Here is a 24,195-nt window from a genome sequence, read left to right on the forward strand (position 1 = left end):
GAAAGAGTTCGTTCCCACACATGGATGCAGATCGCCAAGTCAAAGGGTGTGGTGGACATAGGCCCTTTACAAGAGCAACTCAAGGAGGTCAGGAGTGAATTCACCATGGCTAAACATGTGGCTAATTGCCAACGTGTGCTTCTACAGGAAGAAAATCAGAAGCTGAGATTGCAGCTACAGGAACTAAGGGCAGGGGCAGGTACATCCTCCAAAGACGCCACAAAAGAACAACAAGGCAAAAAGGAGCTGACCACCGGTCTTGAAGAGCCAATGACACTTCTACAGGAAGCAGAACAACAGGCACAAATTGAAGTGCAAGCTCTAAAGGAACAGCTGCAGCAAAAGGAAGCACAATTGGCCTACATGGCCAGCTGGGCCATGGAGGCAATACAGTGCAGACAACCTACAAAATCCTATGGATTGTACTTAAAATATCAATGGCTGCAGTTCCAAATAAATACCTTGGCACAAAGAGGTATTTCTCAGATCCAAAACCCACAACAATTTTCGGAATTATGCAGTACTAGTTCGTCAGAAGACAAAGCCAAATTAGCAGAATTCTACCTCCACAATTTGGCTTTGCCTAATGAAGTCTCCTGGGATCCCAATATTGCCTTGGGTGATATGCAATTGATGGCATTCGCTTCATGGTTAAACCATGAGGATCAAAGAGCAGCTGAAGCAAAATCGGTCATGAACCGAGAAGTGAGCGAGCCACTGTTCATTCGAGCAGAACCAGAGGATCTGGTTGCACTCATCTCAGCCCACCAACAGTTGGCTACTGATCCCACAACTTCCTTGAGATTTATGGACCAACAGGCCCAAGCCATAGCTCATTTTGAAGACATGGAAAGATTGTTAGGAGAAAGTGCTGCCCAAGCATGTACACGTAGATGGAATACCTTGGCTCACAGCTTGAAAATCCGAGAGTACCATACCCCAATTTGGATGAGGGAAGCTTTGGCAAGGGTAGACCTTTACAAGAAATCCATGCAAAGCCTCCAGGCCAGCTGGATTGGCCTTAAACTCAGCCCACCACTACTGCTAGGGTTGACTGAAGGCAATACAGAGGAGGATGACAGTGAACAATGGGAAGAGGTGAACAGGAAAGCAGGATTTCATATCAGCAAAGAGGACACTACCACAGAGCCTTGGGATGTAAGGGAAGCAGTAAAAGCAATGAAGGATGAAGATTTGTACTAAGTTGCTCAAGGATGAGCAAATATTTTAGCTGGGGGGTGATGATGAGCCCCAATTTTTGGTACAATTTGGGCTCATATTGGCCTACTTACCTTGCTCAACCATTCATCTTTTACCACTTATGCATTCATTTCTTAAGTATATTCGTGTTGTTTGTAGGAAGAAGGGCAGGCATTATATCTATGTGGCTAACACATGATGATTTCAGGTTTTTGGCATTAAAGAGAGCAAAAGACCACGCAAAAGGAGACAAGGAGACAACAAAGGTGACATTACGGGTTCATAGGAAGGTTGTCCACAGTCTTGATGACCTTCCTCGTGATTTTCACCTTCACTCCGAGCTCCAACAGCTCTCCCCACCGAGCTTAAAGGCAGCCAACACATTCTACAGGATCAGCAGTTTTACAACAGTTTGACTTTCAGTTGGACAGCCAAGCTCCACGAATGGAGGAAGCCAGCTTGATCTTCATTTTGTATAAATATGAAGGCCGTAGCCTTTGTTAGGAGCTTTTTGAACTTTTGGACTGATATTGTAATTTCTGAGCACAGCTCGGTGTTTGTTTTTGTAAGCCAGTTTTGGCATGACATTAGACTTTTATGAATAAAGGCAAGCAGATTTGGATCTAATTCTGAGTTTTTAAGGGAGCTATAACTCTCAGGTTAGGGCCCAACCTGAGAGCAATAGATCTCCTCTTCTTGTAGTGTTATTTACCTTTCTTTCCAGCATTTTGTTTCCTTGTTTTGATATGCATTTCAAAGAACACAGTTTGCTGATTTGATTTCTTTAATAAGATTGAGTAGGATTAGCTTATGGTTAAATTACTTTCAGTTGCTTAGATTAGGATAGGAGGTTTGTAATCCACTGGAGCTCCAAGAAAAGGTTGTTAGTGCCTCCACTGCCATCTCTGTTTAGGGATTGGGGTGTAGTCTATACCAACCACCAAAAAAACGCAGTCTTTTCTACTTTTATGCAAGCTGCAACACAGTCGGTTTAATCGTGGATCCTTCCATGCATTTTTCTCTTGAGCCATACTTCGTCATTACAATTCCATGCACGACTTTTCTTCATGATTTACATTGTTGTTCATTGGTTTAATAGCACAGGTAGCACTGGTTAATGAATTCTCGTTTTTGGTGCAAGACATAAGTAATTTGTTTTATTTACACTACTCCATATCATTCTACTTCCTTCTTCTTCTTCTTAACCTCTCCTCAAGCCACCTACTCGACCTCTGTTTAGCTCGTTTACCTTCCAACTCATCCATTTCCACGTAGCTTCATTTTTTTGACCTTTCGTTGCTGCCATCCTTCTATCCACCAACCAACTCCATGCACTCTCTCTCCATCTTATTTCTCTGCCCCTGAGCCATCACAAGTTCCATCTCCACCGTACCTATCCACCCCTACCGCTCCATCACTTCACCATCACCCAAAACTTCCACTTACAGCACATCCTGTAGAAGGTAGCAAACTTCCTGTAGAATTCCTTAGTTTCCTGTAGGATCCCCTGCAGACATCCTGTAGAAGCCTGAAAACTTGGTTGCCGAGCATCTAAACGTTGTAGACTTATGTGGACTGATGCTAGGGACCCTCTGGAACCTCTCCTAGCCCTCCTGACCTTTCCCAAGCTTTCTCTCCCTTCGCACCACCTCTGCACAGCCAAACCCTAATAAGAAACAAATTCATAATCACTCCATCCACTTAAGCAAAAATACAAAAACAATGTTCTTTTTCATAGAAGTAGTTTGAGTTCATGCGTTTCACATCACTAGAAGTAATGGCATCATTTTTAGACATTTGCACTTTCACTATTGCATCATAGAGGTCAAACTAGTCAGATTAGGGTTTACTAGGGTTTCATGTTTTGGTTGGCTTTCAGTTCATTTTTGCAAAGTAGATTGATTTCCTCTGAGATAGCCTTCATCCATCATTTAGAAAGCTTCTTCTGAGAGCATATAGAAGTTGGCTTGAGCCCTAGCGGACTTGTGCCAGCTGAGCAAGTGACAGTTGCGACAAGAGCTAGTACTTGTGCATACAGCACCGTCGCTTCCAAGTTTGTACGAACTACCGGGTTGATAAAATTAGAGATAGGAAGCCCCAGGAGTTGTGACATTATTGCTACAATACTGGAGCCCACCACTACTGCAAGTGAATCTCATGTTGGATCTCATGCTTTTGAGGAAATCTGCTTGGTTCCTGAAAAATCCCATCATAGTTAGAAACAATTTCATACAATTCCTTTTTATGTGTGGGATCACAACCTTGGAAAGCTTCAAATGTATCATAATCTTTTTCTCTCACAACCATGAACATGCACCCTTTACTGGAATTGATCAATCTCTTCATCTGACCTGCACTTACAAGACTGACACTAATTTTGGCACAATGAGCTCTAATAATGTATTCCACCTCATATTTCGTGAGATGATACTTGTTTTCGTGGTGAAAGAAAACTTCTTTCCTATCATATAAATATGAACTACCCAATACAATACCACATATATCCAAGGGTACAACATCAAGATCAACGTCATCTACTAGTTTGGATTCAATCACAAATCTAGCTCTACACTAATTGGTTACATTTAATTTTTATTTATCACACACACAACCAAGACGGTAGGGTTTAAAGTGAGGCTTGGTCTCTAATCCTAACTTTTAACCAAGCATTCTGAAATCAAATTTTCTGGTGATACTAGATCAAACAAGGTTTCCACTTTAGTATGTTTCATTATGACTTTAACGTGGAACTATTTAATTCTCTTTCATTCATTAACAAGAGACTCAGTTGAAGAGCTTGCACTTGCATGCGATTCATAATTTTCATTAGCATGAAGAGAAAGAGTACCTTGTGTGCCCACTGTTGTGATCAGTGGCTCATCACAAAAACTAGATCTAGGGTCCTCCTGTGTGGTTTCCACTGTCTTTTGCTTTTTATTCCCACCAAATATATTTAGTTTTAAATCTGAATGAAATTTCCAACGATGTTCATCATCATGGCCTTCCTTCTTGCAATGTGTGCAATATGGATTTTTTCCTTCCTCCTTCTTAGTTGTAGCTTCCTTCTTGTCCTTTCCCTTTCCTTTTTCTTTGAACTTGCCATTATGAGGTTTGAAAGATGATTTATTTGGTTTCTCTTCTTTATCATTATTACCCCTACATTCAAGGTGAATGGCCTTCACATTGGCTGCATCAATAGTAGTAGGCTCAAATAATAACAAATATTTCATGATGTAACTATGTAAAGAACCAATATACTTTGTTAAAGTTTCTAGTGAATCAAGTGAAATGCCAAAATTCAATGCTTGTTTTCTAAACTCTTCTATGAAGCTTTATACATTTTGACCCTTTCATTTCCTTAAGTATTGCCATTCCATTAAATCCTTTTATCAATAACCCAAAGGACATAACTGATATTTTAATGCACAAACAAAATTGGACCAAGAATAAAAGAGATTACCCAAGTTTTTGTTGCCTTTCTACAACTTTCTCTCCCACAAAATGAGAGTGGTGCCACTCAGCCAAAGATATGTTGATTGGATATTTTCCTCATCTTCCTCGATCTGTTGAATCTGACAATAAACCTCGATCTGTCTAATCCAATTGTTTATTTTCTCTGCATTACATTCTCCATTATATATGGGCAAATCAAAATTTACATATATCTTTAAAAATGGATTCTTATATGTATTCATATGGTTCTTGTTAGAGTGATGAGAAGAAGAAGAAGAAGAACTGTCACTAGAGGATGGAGAGGGTGGTTCATGAGTCTCTCCTCTTCCACCTTCATGATTTACCGATTCATGGTCATTTGGCTCTTTCTTCTCAGGCTGTATTTTCTTCTCATACTCTGCAGACAACTTGTCAAGTTTCTCTGCCATGGTGAAGAAGATCTTGCGATAATTTAGTTCTTCCTCCGTTCAAGCTTCCTCATTTTCCATGTCTTGTTTTTACGAACATAAATTGGATAAAATAAAATAAAACATAAATAAATGTAAATACTAAATAATCAAGTAATGATTATGTTACGTAGTCATTAGTTAAGTGAAAAGGCATGTCTAAAAGACATACCCAGTCATGAAAGGACACCTTCTTAGGTATATATGTTGGTCCTCATTGTAACATTCAATCATCACGTGTACACTTTTATATATAATAAATATTATTAAAACATACCTCTTGTGTATTTTTACATTCAAGCCAACAAGCTACATGTTTTGTTGCTTCAGTGGTATCAAAGTTGTGGCGCAACATGTAATCATGCAAGTCTTTGGATGTTGTTTGCCGCACAATATGCCATTACGTTTACGTCGCGAATGCATTGGGAAGTTTAGTAAAATTCAAGAAGCATTTCGGCGTTTAGAAAAATCATGTGCAGAAGCTACATCTAGTTTTAAGGAAAGTTATGCAAAAATCGATAATAAGGAAGCTGATAAGGATTATGGGAAAGAGGAGGAAGAAACCCACGATAAAAATGATGAGAATAAATCACAAAACATTACATTTAATAATGAAGGATATCAACTTGATCATAATGAAGAAGATCCACATGAAGATAGAGATGATCTCATCAACGTTGTTATGTAGCTAAGAAAGGTATACAATCATCCAAATATATTTGAAAGAAATGAAGATGCGAATGACATGGAGAAACTCTATGAATATAGGGAGCATCTCAATGAAGCCAAAGAAAAATCCAAGCATGAGAGTGATTACATTGGGATAATAGTAACAAGAAAGGGAAGTAGCAAGGCAAAGAAACTGGCGGCACAAATTATTCCATGCTTCTTCAAGTATTTCCGAAGTCTCTCAGCCGAAGCCATCAATGCACATTTCGATTTGTGTAAAGAAGATGAGTTGGAGATTAGAGTGCAAGCAATTCATGGACTTCCTCTTCTGTGCAAGGACACACCAGAGCATGTCCCCAAGATTGTTGATGTGCTTAGACAACTCCTTTTAGTAGAGGAAAACCTAGAGAGAGATGTTGTGCAGAAAGTGCTAATGTCCTTTTTAAGGCAGGAAAATAAAGCATCGTTAACAACCCTCTTCAAGCACAAAGAGAGTTCTAATGAGAACATTCATGAGAGAGTACCGAATTTTGTCAAAGACAAGGTGTTTTCCCTTAAAGATGAGTTATTGAAACCACAAGAGGAAATGGAAATGCATGTAAATGATATGATTAAGAAGAGTTTTCAAGATGTCATTGGTGCAAAATTCAAGATGTTTATGGAATTTCTGAATAATTTGAGAATCTTTGGAGAAAAAGCTCCAGCAGAACATGCACAAGAGATTATAGAAAATGTTGAAGGGAAAGCATATTTGGATGCACATTTCAATGAATCAGATAATGATCATATACACAAACTGTTATCTTGTCTATATATGGCTCTTCCCTTTTACATGAGGGGGGAATTAAACAATGAGTTCCTTATTTATCTTAACAAGAACATACTTCCTGTTTTTGACAAACTTCCTGAGGGAAAAATGTGGGATCTCTTAAAAAATCTAGTTGAAGGTTCACCTTATACAACATCTCGGGATGCACGTCATCTTCTTTTGTCCATTCTTCAACTTCTAAATAAATGCATGCCATGGCGTAAGAATAGGGAGGTTTCTAATCAAGACAAGCAAACATTAAAGAGATAAAATGATTTCAGTCAGCTCCATTCGATTCCTACCATCCACTTGACGTATTCCCTTGTGTTGACCATTTGTCAGTTGATTTTCCCCATTTCGATAGACATATACCCTGTCGATATCATTTTGAAAAGGCACATCATGTCACGATGGCCACAAACCTTCCCCTTCTGCCATCGCTTCCCCCTTGTCTGGTCTTGTGCTTGTCACCCACTCTCCACTTCCTGTCCGAGCCACCAAACAGGCCCGTCAGTTTATCTATTTCCACAACCTGACATCCCATTCCACGTCGAACAATGAATAATCAAACATCACGTATTTTCTTCCAGCGGATCGAGTCATGTCAATAAAATTTAGCTCAATCAACTCCAAATCATTTTTAGGTAGCAATAAATTTAATGAAAAATCAAACATGACTTAATTAATAATTACAATTCATATAATTATTTTAATTATAATTATTATTATATATATTTAAAAAAATAATAATAAAAAAAAAGAAAAAAAAAGGAGTAGACATAACCCTAGGTTCAAGAGTATACCTAGCCCTAGACTCAAAACAAAGTTACCAGCGAATCATAGAAGATGAGCTACCAATGATGTGGTCAAATAAATAAATTATTAGTGGTCAAGTGAAGAGAAGACATTCGTAGTAGATAAGAGATCAAGTCCTTTCATCAACAAGTTTTGAGGACAAAGCATTTTGAAGGGGAAGGCAATGGTACAAACATAAATGATATAAAATAAAATAAAACATAAATAAATATAAATACTAAATAATCAAGTAATGATTATGTTAAGTAGTCATTAGTTAAGTGAAAAGGCATGTCTAAATGACATGCCTAGTCATGAAAGGACATCTGCTTAGGTATGTATGCGGGTCCTCATTGTATCATTCAATCATCACTTGTACATTTTTATATATAATAAATTATTATTACAAAATAACTCTTGTGTATCTTCACATTCAAGCCAACAAGCTACAAGTTTTGTTGCTTCACTCATCTTCGTGGTGCACGCCCTGCTTCGGGATCAAAATATTTAAGTTTTCCTTCTCCTCTTTGGAGCTTGTTCTTGGTTAGCATTCACTCATGAAACTCGTATTAAGAAGACCTGCTATGATACCAAACTTGATCTAGATATTTTAACTTCAAGGATGCATACATAATTGCATATAAAAGAGCATGTAACTGAGTAACTTAAACACATAAAAATAAGCAAAAATAGGGTTGTGAATCAGATGGAGTCTTCATGTGGTCCTGATCTTTGGTCTTCTATTGTAATCCAGTGTTCCTTCATCTTCTCAGCTGATGATCATCTTATCTCCTTGGATCCTTAGGTGTCTTCTAGCATGGTATCCTTCCCCATCTCCTTCATTATCATTCTGTCATGAAATAATAGAATACATGCAGCTACAACCCGCTCATGACATGACAACATTAGTCTGATAAACTCTTAGTCTAAGATGGTTCATGAAATCACTTGTCAAGGATGGAACTAGTGACTAATTGAGTGTCTATCTTAGATATTGCACTATTTTGGAGGCTAAGCTTAGGGAATGACGACTGAGATTGTGCAATGTGTAGTTCAAGATGGATAGGATCAAAGGTTTTCGTAGTTGAGGGACTCAAGAGCTCAAGCTAGAGGTTTGAGCCTTGAGACTACGTAATGCATAGTTCTAGAGGCCTAGGAAGAGGGAATGTGAAGTTGAGGGGCTCAAGGGCTCAAGCTGGATGCTTGAGGCTTGCAATTGTGCAGTGTGTAGTTCTAAAGGCCTAGGCCGAGTGACTATGCATTTGAGGAACTTAAGAGGTCAATATTGAGGCTTTAAATTTCCCAATGTGCAATTTAGGTAGGAGGACATGTTGGGGGATTGCGTAGTTGAGGGGTTCAAGGCCTCAATATTGAGGCTTGAGGCTTGAATTTTCCTAATGCATATTTATGGAGGGAGAGAGGGCAAGTTATTTCATAGCTGCACAGTTCAAGGTCTCAAGGTTGAGTCTTTATTCTTGAGAATGTGCAATGTGTTGGGTTTTGTTATATTCTTTCCACGACTACCCCACGTGCAGGGGGATCACAAGGGGGGTAGCTACCCCCTTGTTGGGGGGTATGCAAGGGGGTGGTAACCCTCTTGCGCAAGGTCTGGGACAACACCCCAGAAATGTTTTTTGGACCCTATATTAGGGGGGCAAACCTACCTATGGTTTTGTGCATGGATTTCGCACATGGTTTTGGGCACGATGGTTTTCAATCCATAGTATTTTGTAGATCCGGTCAAGGGAAATATGGTTATGTTCTAATCCAAGGTTAATGGATTGGGGTTTATGGATGCTTTGGTATGTATATATATGTATTGTAACATTGAGAGGAATATAATGAAAAATCAATCTGGTAGTCGTGGTTTTGGGATCAAGGGGAAAATCTCAGTGTATATATGTTTTATGTTTTATGCTCTCGCGATTGTTTATTTTTTGTTTTTAGAATTCATAAGTAGGTAATTTCTATACGGGGTTAAAACCTACATTTGGTATTAGAGTTGTTTTGGCTTCAAGGGGATGCCTTTGCTGCTGAGCGGTTTTTTGTTCGGGGCTATGGTAGACCCTGTTCAGTGGGAGATCTGTGGGATCAATTCTTATGGAGAAAGAAGATGGTGAGTAGCAGAAAGATAGAGATTGAGAAATTTAATGGTCAGAGTTTTGAGTTGTGGAAACTCAAGATGGAGGATCTGTTGGCGGATAAAGATCAGTGGATCACGGTAGGTTCAAGTACTAAACCAACAACAATGTCAGCTGAAGACTGGGTGAAGTTGCACTGGAAGACAAATATCACAATATGATTGTGTTTCTCAGATTCAGTATTTTTGAATGTATCAGGGGAAGCTTCGACAGAGCCTTTATGGGACAAGTTAGGGACTTTGTACCAATCTAAGTATATGGTGAATAAACTGTTCCTACACAAAAAGTTGTATAACGTGAGGATGAAAGATGGAGACTCGATGACAGAACATATGAACGCATTTAATATTGTGGTAATCTAATTATTATCTGTTGATATTAAAATTTCAGATGAAGATAAGTGCATCAGTTTGTTGTGTTCTCTACCAGATTCATGGGATAGTATGGTTGTTTCAATAGGTAGCAATGCAATTGCCTTGCAATTTGATGAAATAGCCTCATCCTTGCTGTCAGAGGAGATGAGACAAAAAAATATGGAGGGAAAGAATGGTGATGCCTTATCTGTATGAGGACGGCCCCAGAATAGAAACAAAAATAAGCCCTCGAGTGGGATATCTAAATCTTCAGGAAAAACTGTAAAGGTGTGCTGGAAATGTGGAAAGGAAGGGCACTTCAAAAGGGATTGTAAATCTAAATCTCCTAATAAAGGAAAGGGATTTGATGATGCTCCTTCTGCAGAGGTGGAAACCACCTCAGATGAAGGTGGGGATGTGTACTTGGCTTCTTCTTCAAGTACACATGTAGATCATGAGGCATGGTTGATTAACTCAGGTGCATTCTTTCACTTCACTCCCCATAGAGAGTGGTTCTGCAAGTATGAGAAATATGATGGTGGTGATGTCTTCTTACGGGATGACAGGAAGGCTACAATCATTGGTTGTAGAAAATTCAAGTTGAAGTTGCAAGGTGGAAGGATTATAACACTTTCGAGTGTCCTGCATATTCCTACATTGGCCAAAAGTTTGATTTGTGTAAGCAAGTTGGATGATGCAGGTATAAAAATAGTGTTCGAGACAGATCCCCACATGATGGTTCAGGGAGCACTGGTATTGATGTGGGGAGTTTGGATTGGAACTCTGTACAAGCTTCAAGGTAGCATTGTTATTAATGAGTGCAACAATTCTTTGGTTCCTGAAAGTGGAGTAGAAAATCTAGTGGTCTGTGGAGAAAAGGCCATGCAATGGCATCAAAGGCTTGGACATATTGGAGAGAAGGGCCTTCGAATACTTCATCGTAATGGTATGGTAGAATGTATGTCTAATATCTCTTTGGATTTTTATTTTTGTGAAAATTTTGTATATGGGAAGCAAAATCGGGTGCGTTTCCCCTTTGGTGGTAAGAGGGCAAAACATATATTAGATCTTATGCAGTAATGTGTTTGGACCTATGTCAATTCCATCACTGGGAAAGTCTGTGTACTATGTATCATTTATCGATGACTTCTCAAGGAATACATGGATATATTTCTTCAGGAATAAATCTGAAGTCTCTGATAGGTTTAAAGAATTTAAGGCTCTGGTGGAAAATTAAACAGAGAAGAAGATAAAGGTGTTGAGCACAAATAATGGTGGAGAGTTTTGCAAGAAGGAATTTTAAGAGTTCTATGAGAAGTGTGGTATAGAAAAATAGAATACTACTCCATACACACCTGAAAAAAATGGAGTTGTAGAAAGAATGAAAAATACGTTGATGGAAAGGGCAAGAAGAATGCATAGTGATTCCGGGTTAGGACATGAATTCTGGACAAAGGTAGTGGAGACTACATGTTTCTTGGTTAACATATCACCTTCATTAGTATTGGAGGATATGACTCCATAATAAGTATGGATTGGAAAGAAACCTTCTATTTCACATCTGAGGATATTTGGATGCGATGCATATGTACATGTTCCAAAGGAGAAAGGAACAAAGTTGGATAGTAAATCTGAAAAGTGCATCTTTATTGGGTATAAGGATGGTTTAAAAGGTTATAAGCTTTGGAACCCAGAAATAAGGAAGGTTGTGTACAACTAAGATGTGGTGTTTAGATAGGTGAAAGATGTTATTAAAAATTAATTCCTACCAAAGGAACCTAAGAAGATAGAGTTTGAGCTAAAGGAGGAAGAATTAGACTCTACAGTAGAAGAGGAATTAGAATATGAAGAGCCACAAACTCCGGTTGTGAGAATATAGTTCAAAAAAGAAGGTAACCAGAAAGGTATAATCCATCTGCTTTCTAGTCAAATTTTACTTTATCTATTACTTATGATGATCCCAGAACTACAAGGGAACTAGTAGATTCAAAGGATGACAAACTCTGGAAAGAGGCCATGGTTGATGAAATGGAATCTTTGCACAAAAATGAGGCTTGGGATTGGGTGGAGTTGTTGGATGGAAGGAAACCCATTGGTAGCAAATGGGTATTTAAGAAGAAGATGAATGTGGGAGGAAAGGTGGAGAAATACAAATCTTGGTTGGTATCAAAATGTTATTCCCGGGTGTTGGGAATTGATTTTGGTGATATTTTTTCTCTTGTTTCTAAGATAGCTTCTATTATATTACTTTTATCTGTTGTTGTTTCTTTTGATTTTGAGGTAGAGAAGATGGATGTGAAGACAACATTTCTTCACAGTGATCTAGAAGAAGAGATCTACTGGAAGCAACATGAAGGTTTCTTGGTGAAGGGTGAGAAAGAATTGGTATGTAAGTTAAAAAAAAGTCTATGTATGGGGTAAAACAATCACCAAGGATGTGGTATCAGAAATTTGATACATTTATATGGGGACTTGGCTTCACCAAAAGAAAAGTAGATCATTATGTGTATTTTAAATTAATTGGCGACCATTTTATTTATTTGGTCTTATATGTGGATGATATGTTGCTGGTTGGAAAGGACAAAGAAATTATCCAGGATTTGAAGACCCAATTGTCCTCCAAATTCGACATGAAAGATCTTGGTGCTGAAAACTATATTTTTGGCATGGAAATTAAACGAGATTGGGGAAAGAGAAAGCTCTAGTTAAACCAAAGGAAGTATGTCGAGACAATACTATAGAGGTTTACTATGCATGATAGTAAATCGGTGAAGGCTCCTATTCCTGTAGGTGTAAATTTATCTAATGAAAAATGTCCCAAGACATGAGAGGAGGAAGAGGACATGTCCGTTGTTCCATATGCAAGTGTAGGTTGTAGCCTGATGTATGCAATGGTCTATACTAGACCAGACATTGCACATGTAGTGGGAGTATTGAGAAGTTTTATGTCAAAACCCGGGAAGGAGCATTGTACAACATTGAAGCAGTTTTTTAGGTATTTGCATTGCACTAGTTATTATGGTTTGTGCTACCAAGGAAGACAAGGATTAGACAGAGTTTTGGACATCCGTGGCTTTGTTGATGTAGTCTGGGCTGGAGATCTAGATCATAGAAGATCTACAAGTGGGTACCTTTTTAACCTATTTGGAGGTGCAGTTAGTTGGATAAGTAAGAGACAGACTGTAGTGGCACTTTCAACTATAGAGGCAGAATACATGGAAGCCACTCATGCAAGCAAGGAATCAGTTTAGTTACAGAGATTGTGTTCAAGTATGGGGTTAGCACATCGAGCTATAAGTATACACTGTGACAACAAAAGTGCAATTTTCTTGGCAAAGAACCCTACTTATCATTTAAATACAAAGGACATTGATGTTCAGTATCACTTTGTGAGGGATATGGTTGAGGAAAAAAAAGGTGTTACTGGGAAAGGTGGACACTTTGAAGAATACTGTAGATGCATTGACAAAGTTTGTGAGCACTTAGAAGTTCTCTTGGTGTAGAGAAACCATGGGCATTACAGGGTTGGATCAATGACTAAGCTCTCTTGTGGAAAGAAAACAACAAGTGGGAGAATGTTGGCTTCTGTTATATTGTTTCCATGACTACCCCACGTGCGGGGGGGTAGCCCCCCTATACAGGATCCGAGACAACGGTCTGATTTTTTTTTTGGATCCTATATTAGGTGGGCGAACCTACCTATGGTTTTGTGCATGGATTTCACACATGGTTTTGGGCACGATGTTTTTTGGGCCATGCTATTTTGTAGATCCAGTCAAGGGAACTATGATTATGTTCTAATCCAAGGTTAATGGAATGGGGTTTATGGATGTTTTGGCATGTATATATATGTATTTTAACATTGAAAGGAATATAATGAAACATCAATCTAGTAGCCCTGTTTTTGGGATCAAGGGGAAAATCTTTGTGTATATATGCTTTCTGTTTTATTCTCTCTCCATTGTTTATTTTTTTTTTTTAGAACTCGTATGCAGGTAATTTTTGTACAAGGTTAAAACATACACAGTGCACAAAGAAGGTTGGATAGAGGAAATTATTTCACAGTTATGGAGCTTAGGGGTTGGGCTTAAGAACTGAGATTGCGTAATGCGTAGTTTTGGAAGGCAGAAATTGCACATTGCACAGTGCCAAGAGGAAAGGTTTATGCTTTAGGACTGATACTGCGAAATGCGCAGTCCAAGAGGGTTGAATGGGGTTGGCCTTGTCAGGGAGTTTTCCCAAATTTGACTAAGTGTTGGATTAGTGAGAAAATTTTGAACAAAATAAAGGCTTGAACATGATCACACACTTAGTTCTATTAAAGACACAACATAGAACAATCAAAACAAATGAACAACATTTTTTCCTCAATGTGACAATATTGTGACAACTCACTCCAAGTGCAACACTAAAGATACACTTTGCGACGATAATGACGACACTTGTGTGATAGTGCTTGAAACTTTGGAAATTGAGACCGGTACATGTTTACATGATAAGGAAAAATCATTAACACAATGATTACCCCTTGAAACAACTAGAACTAGCTTTTGTACAATATATGCCACTTAACATGCTAAAATATGACACTTGCAATATGAAGAGAAAAGTACGAAAGACACTTCTAATATGCAAACAACAGTGAAAAAAACACATGTCAGAGCCAAGATAGCATGAAAACAAAACTAATTAATATGAAAGCAATCGATGACGATAGTCGAAAACATGAAAGTGACACTCATGAAAGCGAAGCCACACAAAAGAAACATTTTGGAAAACTCATTGAAACAAAAGTACAATCACAACCAAAAGTGAGAGACTATCAATGAAAACGCGTAATAATTGTTGACATGAATTGATAATCACACAATCACAATCTTGTTTGAATGTGTTATGCATATGCAAGCTTGCGTAAGAGAATGAGCTCATGAACTTGTTGCAGACTGAGCATGTGTGAGAAGGTGACTTTGACACTTACAATTCAAGAAGGGAGCTTAGACACTTAACAAAACATTGACTGACTAAGAAGCAACTACGGAACAACCAATCACAAGATCCATGATAGGCTCCAAAATTCAAGTGTAGGAAAGTTTTTGGAGGGTGTTTGTTGCAACGAAAATATGACCCCATAAGAAGATTTTTCCACTTTTATATGGACCTTGCACCATCATCGAGGCTATATGTGATAATTATTTTGAGTTATGTATTCCCCCCTTCCTTGGATTACACCTAGTATTTAATGTGGAGTTCCTTTGACCATACTTTCCACCATTATTAGACACATAAAAGATAGTCATAGAAGTTGATGTTGATAGAGATCAATACAAATTACATGGAATAGGAAACCATTTATCATATCATAGACACATATATCAAGGGCACCTGCTAACAAATGATCCAACTTTATCAAGTTGTCAAAGTAGGGAAACTCCTAAACCAAGGAAAGTGGCTCACCCTGGGCCAAGTTCAATAATAGTTTACCCATTTGATGGGGGAAATCAACAAGTAGATACCATGTATTCCTAAGGGGGAAAGATTGATCCAAGGGGATATAGGTTTCCACCTACATATTCCAATAACTCAAATCATAGCTCTCCATCTTGGTTGTTTTTCTACAATTTTTTGAGTGTTGAAATTTCAGGGTCATTTCAAGGCCATAAGGGATATTCTTTTGATGTGACCAAGCCTAGGTGATAGATATGGGCTCTAACCTAGGCCCATTCTAAATGTGTACTTCTCAACAAGCTACCAAGCATGCCAAATAGATATTGTATGCAAAATTTATGACCCCAGGAAGTTGACATACTAACTAATCCCATCAAGGCCTAAAAACCTTTATAGGATTAGGTTTTTGGATGTTTAGGGTTTATTTATTACTTCTTTATCTTAAAAATGTCCTTTCAACCTCATTGCAATGCACTTTGGTGAATGCTTGTAGCCATCACATCCATTTTGAAAGACAAACCACCACCATTTGAGCGAGTTTATTTCAATTCACATTTTTATAGTTCCAACAAATTTCATTCATTAATAAAAGTCAAGTTTTACTGTACTTTGTGTTTTTGTTATAAATTTGTATTTCATTTTTTTCCCTTGATAAATCCAGATCACTAAAATTAGGTGGTGTACCACTAGAATCTTTCACAAAATTATCATATATAAAATTTATCCTTGTAACTCATGTAACAAATAATATAGTCAACTTATATGGAAAAAGATATAAATCAATAGATGCATAATCATCAACATCATCATGACTATCATCATAACACACATGCCTTCTTTTTTATATATCTTTTGAGAGTGCAAAAGTGGAATGCAAAGAATCAATGCTTTGAACTTCAATAGGGTTGTTCCCCTTATCCTTAGGAAGCATATGGTTAAGATTTTTATCATTTCATAGAGGATAAAATGTAAAATAAGAGTTGATGGAATTAGAAGATTAGAAACAGGTGGTAGTGGTAAATTTTTAGGACTAATAGAATAATTAACAACACTAGAAGGGGATATAGTAGGAACATTTTCCAAATCTTCATCCATAGCCTAGGGAGGGGGTTCATTAGGGGATTTTTTAGGTCTAAAATGGGTCTCCTAATGAAATTATAAAATAATAGTGGAAATAATAAAATAATATTAGATTACATCATCAAATCTGAGAGGGAAAAAAAGGAAATGTTTTTTTCAATTTGTATTTTCAACTTATCTTCCTATGGATTTACTCAAATTTCAAGTGGCAAAACTCATTGGATGTAGAATTTGATTCTTCATACAAGGAGTACCTATGTTGCATACTTTCGATGGACCCTTCTACATGAAAGATGAGAAATACATGAAAAATGTGATTGCATTCATGTTTTTTCATGTATTTCTCATTGTTTTGTGTGGCAAGGTCCATCGAAAGTATGCAAGATGGGTACTCCTTGGATGAAGAATTAAATTCTACATCCAACGAGTACCCTCGCTTGAAATTTGAGTAAATCCTTAGGGAGATAAGTTGAAAATACGAGTTGAAAAAGTAGTTTTATTATTTTATTATTTTTAAATCCTTTTACCTTTTTACTCAAAAAATGGTGAATCATACCCCATGGTTGACATCATCATCTTGAATCATATTGCTTCTTATAAAGTTTATTTTGGTTGTACATTTTTCTTAGGAGGCCCATTTTAGACCTCAAAATTCCCCTAATGCCTAGAACATCCATTAGGTTAGGATAAAGTTGCAAGGGTACATTAGGGTAAGAAAAAGGTTGTGGAAAAGTTTGCTTCCTACCCAACTCAAGGTGACCAATCTATATAAGATGGTTAAGCATTAAAATGTATTGAAACCCTGTTCTTTTATTCCTTCCTTCTTACCAAACCACATTAGATCCTCTACCACTTCCTCTTTTATTTCCTCAAATTCCCTTACTAAAGAATATCATCTATGTTATTTCATAAAGTCAATTAATTTCTTGAAGTAAAATATGAAATGCTACAAAAATATACTTCACTAAATACATTAAATATGATTAAAAAAGCCCATACTATAGCATAGAAGACAAATCATGCATAGAGAAATGGACATAATACATATATTAATCTGACAAATTATTTATTATCATAACATCCATATCCATTTCCTTTGTTTATATTTCTTTTCAAAGTAATTATATCGATCTTCACATGATGTTTAACTTTCATGTCAACATTCCTTAATGGTGGTTGTATAACTATCAAGACAAAGACCAACCATAAAGGGAAATAAAAAGTGAAAATATAAGGGACTACAACAACTCTCACGCTTGCATAATATTTTCCTTTCTCATGATTCAATATTTTCGTATAATCAAATTTTTTATTTAAACATGGTATTCAAATTCATGAGTCATTTTACTTGATAACAACATAAAATACTCAGTTTTCCTTTGAAATGTGATAACATATGAAAAGCGGTAGAATGAATGGATAAATGAGCTATAAGTGATAAACTAAAATTGTAATTTCGCTCTTAACATGAAATGGTGTTAAAGATGTAGGTTGTTACTATATTTGTGACAAGGTCCCAAACTCTTTATGATAGTTAAGTAGAGTAAGGATACAAATGATATAATATATAATATACTTATCTACCATCTTCACAATTTTAAACCCACACCGATATAAACACAACCCTCAAATTCATATATATCAAGCCTCTTTTTGTTACAAAATTCAATAAATGTGCATATATAGGGCCAACTTCTCATGGTTCAAAATCTAAAGAAGGCATTGAATAAATACACGCCGACAATTATGGAGCAATGAATGAATTAAGCAATAACAAGACATACTCAAATATTTATATTAAGAAATCCAATACTAATACATTCCATTGAGAAAATTCTCAATTCAATCATTTCCTACAACCTCTCAACAATTTTCTATAATCTCTCCACTAATCACTCAACTAATAATTATTTATCTAAAATAAAACCTTTGAGACATAACAAAAATAAAAAAAACATAACGATAATAATAATTCTTGAGTACTCCAAACCAACATTATTCTAACATTCCCCGCTGCCATAATAATCATTTAGAAAACTTCCAAGGTCATCTCTAAACTTGCAGATTTTTTTCTTTGGTAGTGCCTTTGTGAATATATCTACAACCCAATCCTATATTCTACAATACATAATCTCGATTATGACTGGTTGAAGTATATCTCGAACAAAATGATACTAGATATCAATATGTTTGGTTTTCTTATGAAAAGCTAGAATCTTGGACAATTTAATAGCACTTTGATTTTCACAAACCAACCAAGAAGGTTGCTCATGTTGCTCATGTATATTTTCCAAGGTTCTTTTTAACCATACTACTTCACAAGTGATTACTATTTTTTCTTTATATTTTTCTTTAGTTGTGGAGAGAGAAATTGTAGGTTGCTTTTGAATACTCCAAACATTGTTGTTGAACCCATGTTGAATGAATATCCCTAAGTTATTTATTGTTATCCATACAAATCGCCAAATTTTAATTATTATAACCAATAAACTTGAAATCCTTTGTTGATTTTTACATTAAGCCATAACCAACTATACCATGCAGATATATCAAAATCCTCTTAGCTTCCTTACAGTGAAATTCCTTGAGTTCTAACACAAACCTGGATACAATATTGAATGCAGATGATATATATGGTCAAGTTGAAGTTAAGTAGATTATAATTTCAACCAAAAAATGATATAGAGTAGCATCATTTGGATTGAAGTCATCATGTATGTATAACTTCATCCCAACTTCTAAATGAGCTACAACTAGTTTGCAACTCAACATGTTGACCTTCTTTAGATTATCAAAACTATACTTGGTTTGTGACATTAAAAAAACCATCTTCATTCTATCATACTTATATTCCTAAGATATAATGTGATTCACCAAGGTTCTTCATTTCAAATTTTGCAACCATAAGTGACTTAAACCTTTGAAACAATTCAAAATTGTTTCTTGTATAGATCAAATCATCAACATAAAGTGAAAAAGTAAGAATGTTTTGTCCTGAATGAAATATATCAAGATTAGGTTCAAATGAACTCTAGAATAAACCATGAGCTTGGAAATACTTATCAATTCTTGCATCCAAGCCCTTGGAGCTTGCTTCAGCCCATATAAATATTTCTTTAACCTATACACCCAAGCTTCTTTTCCTATAATCTCAAAGTCTTGAGGTTGTTATACATAAATTTCTTCATCCACATAACCATTCAAGAATGTTAATTTAACATTCATATGATAAATTATCCACTTATACTATGCAACCAATGCAATAACCATCATGATTGTGTTTATATTGGCTACTAGAACATGTGTCTTTGTATAATAAATCCCTTCTTTATGAGCATACCCTTTGAAAACTAAACGAAATTCATACTTATCAGTTGAACCATATGATTTATACTTAGTTTTATACACCCATTTAGTATCAATTATGTCTTTTCCTTTGGGTAATTTGACCAGATCCGAACTATCATTATTCACCAAGGCATTGAGATACGATTCCATGTATTCATTCCATTCTTTCTTCATTGATGATTTTGCATAACTTTGTTTCAATATTGTATTCAATAAAGAGACACTTTACACTTTTATCATCCAACCTTCATCTTTTCCTCAGGCATATGTGAATATTCCATGCATCCAAATGCTGTCATATTTTCAACACTAGGTTTGTAGCATGATTGTGCTTCTTATAGAGTTAAATTAAACACTACTCTCATAGGACATTTGTTGAGAGTATATACTATTGTGTGCATTTCTTCAACCCAAAATTCACTTCCAAGAGACTTATTTTTTAGCATGCTTTGAACCATTTCTCAAATGGTCATGTTTTTTCTTTCAACAACTCCATTTTTTTGAGGAGAGTATGAACCTTATACAATAGTTCAAAAAATAATTTAAATTGTATTTCCCCCCATTATTAGTTCTTAGAGTAAGGATCTCCAAAGCATATGATTTTCTACCATTTCCATAAACTGAAGGAAATAAGAAAATACTTTATTTCTCCTGCAAAAAATACACCTAAGTTTTCTTGGAATAATCATCAAATAAAGTGAGAAAATAACATGCCTTTCCAAAATACATTGTCTCCATCAAACCACACAAATATGAATGTAACAATGCTAGACTTTGTCTAGCCTTCCATGTTTTGTTTGAGAAGCTTTCTCTATGTTATTTCCTAAATATACAACCTTCACATACTTCATCATTTGCTCTAATATAAGGAAGTCCATTTACCATATTTTTCTTCGTTAACAAAATCATACTCTTAAAATTAAAATGTCCCAACCTTAAGTGCCAAACATTACTATTCACTTTCTTTGTTGCATTCAAATTTTGTGAGTTACTGGAATCAAAGGGACCTTGAAAATATTGTCTTCAATCATTTCTCCTCATGCTACCACTGCATCTTTATTCAAGTTATCCATGATTAAGCATTCTTTATTTTCAAATACAAGCTTATAGTTTTGCTCCATCATTTTTCCCACAAAAAGTTAATTCTTCCTCAATGTTGGTGTTAGCAATGTGTCATCAATAAACTTCTTCTTGCCATTCAATGTTGGAATTGCAAATGTACCTTTCTCTTTCACTTCTAAAATACTATCATCACTAAATATAACTTTACTAGAATAAGTATAATTTATTCTAATAAACAACACTTCTTGAGATGTCATATGAGTTGTGTTAGAGTCGGTCTAGTAGCCCTCCATCAGCGATCAAAGCTCTTTGCATTTGCATAAGTAGGTGTCTCATCAGTGTCATCCTATTGCATTCCATTAGGCATGCCATAACCCTGATGGAGGAGCTTGTGTCTTTTATTCCCCTCTTGGCACTGCTGGATTAAGTTTGTTTCAGTCAATAAATTATTTACAGGGTCATTGTTCTTGTCTTGAAGTCAAAGTACTAGGTCTAGGGTTTAGTCCAATTTTGTCTTTTAAGGTCATGTCTTTAAGGACAATAAATGCCCAGCAGGCCAGAGGGATGTCTATCGAAGCATCACTTCAAAGGATTTCATATTGTACAGCTAATTTTTACCTTGAATTCAAAAACCCTGTTTTTGAAGACAAGGTCATTTTCTCATTTTTTGTAAAATTGGTAAAAATTCAAACTCTTCGGAAGTCAGCATGTGGCCCTGGTCCCCTTTGCCAAGACTCCTCAGAAGCTACCTCTGCAAAAATTTTCAAGAAAAAGCATCATTTCAACCAATTTCAGGACAAAAAGGAAACCATAAGTCAGCAGCATTTAAATTTTGAAAAGTGTCATGTTATAAACATTAGAAAGTGGGTTTGAGGGGAAATTAATTCAAATCAAGTTTATAAAAGCCCCCCTCCATTCATTTTATCATTATTTGCCTCCAAGACTCCAAGAGCAAGTGTGAAAGGCGACTCAGTGAAAAAATTGGGCGAAATTGCTGTGAGAACCCGCGCGCTACGCATCAGGACCTGCGCGCTACGCGTTGGGCAGGCGCTACGCGTCGGGGCAGTCATCGCAGTGGGAAAAAGACACAGGCGCTACGCGTTGGGCGCGCGCTACGCGTCAGGACCCGCGCGCTACGCGTTGGGGTTTACACACAGAAAAATTGCCTTCAAACCTCAAATTGACCCCAAATCTCTTCAAGGTTGCAGGTAGGCCTCCAAACATCAAAGTATATTGCTTGCTAAAGCTTGAATGAGCATTTAAATGTCATCATTTGAAATGAGAAGTTCATGTGTATTTTGCTTACAAATGTCAAAGTGCAAGTAAGGCTAGGGTTTTGCTTTTGCTGCTCAAGGTCATCCCTTTTCACCCCCATTTTTTCCCCACATCCCATTACCATCTCCCTTGTCATTTTCACCTAATCTCCCTAACAAAAATACCAAAAGCCCTAAAACCCTACCCCTATCCCTAAAATTCAATAACATAACCCTAAACCCTACTTCCCGTAAAACCCCTGCAAATTATAATTGTATGATGTTGTATATGTCATGATTCCTTCCCTAAATCCCCTTTTACTTATATTTTCCCTCAGTTCCCTCAAAAGTCTCCCTTCCCTAACATCTCCCTTGTGTTATTTGTCCCCTTGAAGCAGCATTTCAACAGTTAAAATAGCAGGTTTTTGAGCAGAAGCAGCAGTACATTCCAACCACTTTGCTCTTGAAACCATGTCAGAAACCGAAACCGACTATGAGCAAAGTGATGACCGTGAGTCAACACCAGAGGTTGAGGTACAAAGGAGGCCTCACAGGGGTGGTAAGGGTGGTCACCATGTGAGAGAGGAGCCCACCTCTTTGACCTATTTATAGGCTTGTCCACTTGCAGTCACATGTTCTCGTCATCTTCATCAGCACCGCGAGTGTTATCTCCACATCAGGTGGAAGGGGCCTCGCTTCCGACAGCAGCACAAGTATCAGAGAGGGGCAAGCAGCCCATGATTGAGGAGGGATTGTCAGGTGATCCAAATATCGACATCTTTGATCTTGACACCCGTTCTCCTAGCACGAAGCTTCACAAGATCATTCAGCAAAAGGAGGCTGAAAATTGCTTGTTGCAAGAAAAATTAGAGATGGCACAATGGACGATTACATATTTGGAGCAGCGCAACAAGCAATTAGAAGATGAGCACACTCTTGATGAGTTGCGGAGGATCCATGAAGACCGCAACTTGGCTCGTAAGAGACCCGGTGATTTGGTACCCATTGAGCGAGAGGCTATGCTTCTCCGGGTCAATGCTCATTTGGAGAGGTTGCTGGCCAAGGCCAACAAAGATAAGGACCTGCTCCGGAACATGAAGAACCACTATTGGGCCCGAATGCACGTATGCAAGGCGAGAATGAAGGTGCTCCAAGGACGGTTGGCCAAAGCACTAAAACGAAGAAAAAGGCCCGATCCCCTCCACATCTTGGCTGAGGCTTCCTTGAAGGAGCATGATGCTAAATGACTCAACTCCAGCACAAATTTCAGAAAATTTTGAGCATTTTTGGTCACTTGTGAATTTTTTGGGCTAAAAACAGGTTTTCTTCACCAACGCGTAGCGCGCCGCGCGCGACCCTTAAGATGGGCAACTCCATTTCAGGAAAACTCAGCATTTTTGGATTTTTCATGCAAAAATACACTTTCTCAGCAATTGCCAAGAAATTTCACCAAGTTTTGAGCCTCTAAAAGGTCAAAAAACATGCAAAAAATGACTTTCTGCCACTTTTTTGACACACAGGAAGAAGTCTTGGGAGATTGCAATTTTGGAGGGGCAAATAGACACCAAATTCAGAAATTCCACTTGGGTTGGAAAGTAGACATCCAAACCTTTCCAACAAGCCTACTTTTGCCTCATTTGGACACCTGGAAGTGCCTCAAACGTTGCTCCAAATGCGCGCTACGCGTTCAGAATCAGGGCGCTACGCGTTGGGCAATTTTCACAGAAATGCACCTACAGCTCAGCAAAACGTAGTTTTGACTGGATTTTACTTTTTGGAGTGGATTTTGATCCTTCTTGTTGTAAATGATGTAATTTTATGATATTTTGACACTCATTTATCTCTTCTAGAAGATTCATTCATGAGATAGGCAAAAATTTAATGAATTGGTTTCCTAGCTTATAGAGGCAAGTTGTTTTGACTGCCTAGTTTTCAGTGCTTAGTTTAGAATTGGTTGAAACAGCTCCTAGGATAGTGAGCTCGACCCCTAGAGGCAAGGAAAGATGTTAGATTGCCTATATTATGTACTTTCTTGGTCATTTTCATGGTTGGACTCTTGAGGGAGAAAGCTTCTATTGTATTACTCATTGTATCTCTGCAATTTTGGCAAAGGAAGAAAGACCAGGGTTTTGCAGTCCTTTT

The 24,195-nt window shown here is 37.1% G+C and overlaps 1 pseudogene; it reads left to right on the forward strand.

Moving 5' to 3' along the window:
- The first annotated feature begins 5,844 nt into the window (after nucleotides 1-5,844).
- Nucleotides 5,845-6,846, forward strand: LOC149178668 (apoptosis inhibitor 5-like protein API5 pseudogene; annotated as a pseudogene).
- The last annotated feature ends 17,349 nt before the right edge of the window (nucleotides 6,847-24,195 follow it).

This window comes from Pinus tabuliformis, chromosome 4_1 (assembly GCF_031772625.1).
Source record: "Pinus tabuliformis cultivar Carrire ecotype Pingquan chromosome 4_1, CPIR1, whole genome shotgun sequence".
Taxonomy (NCBI): domain Eukaryota; kingdom Viridiplantae; phylum Streptophyta; class Pinopsida; order Pinales; family Pinaceae; genus Pinus; species Pinus tabuliformis.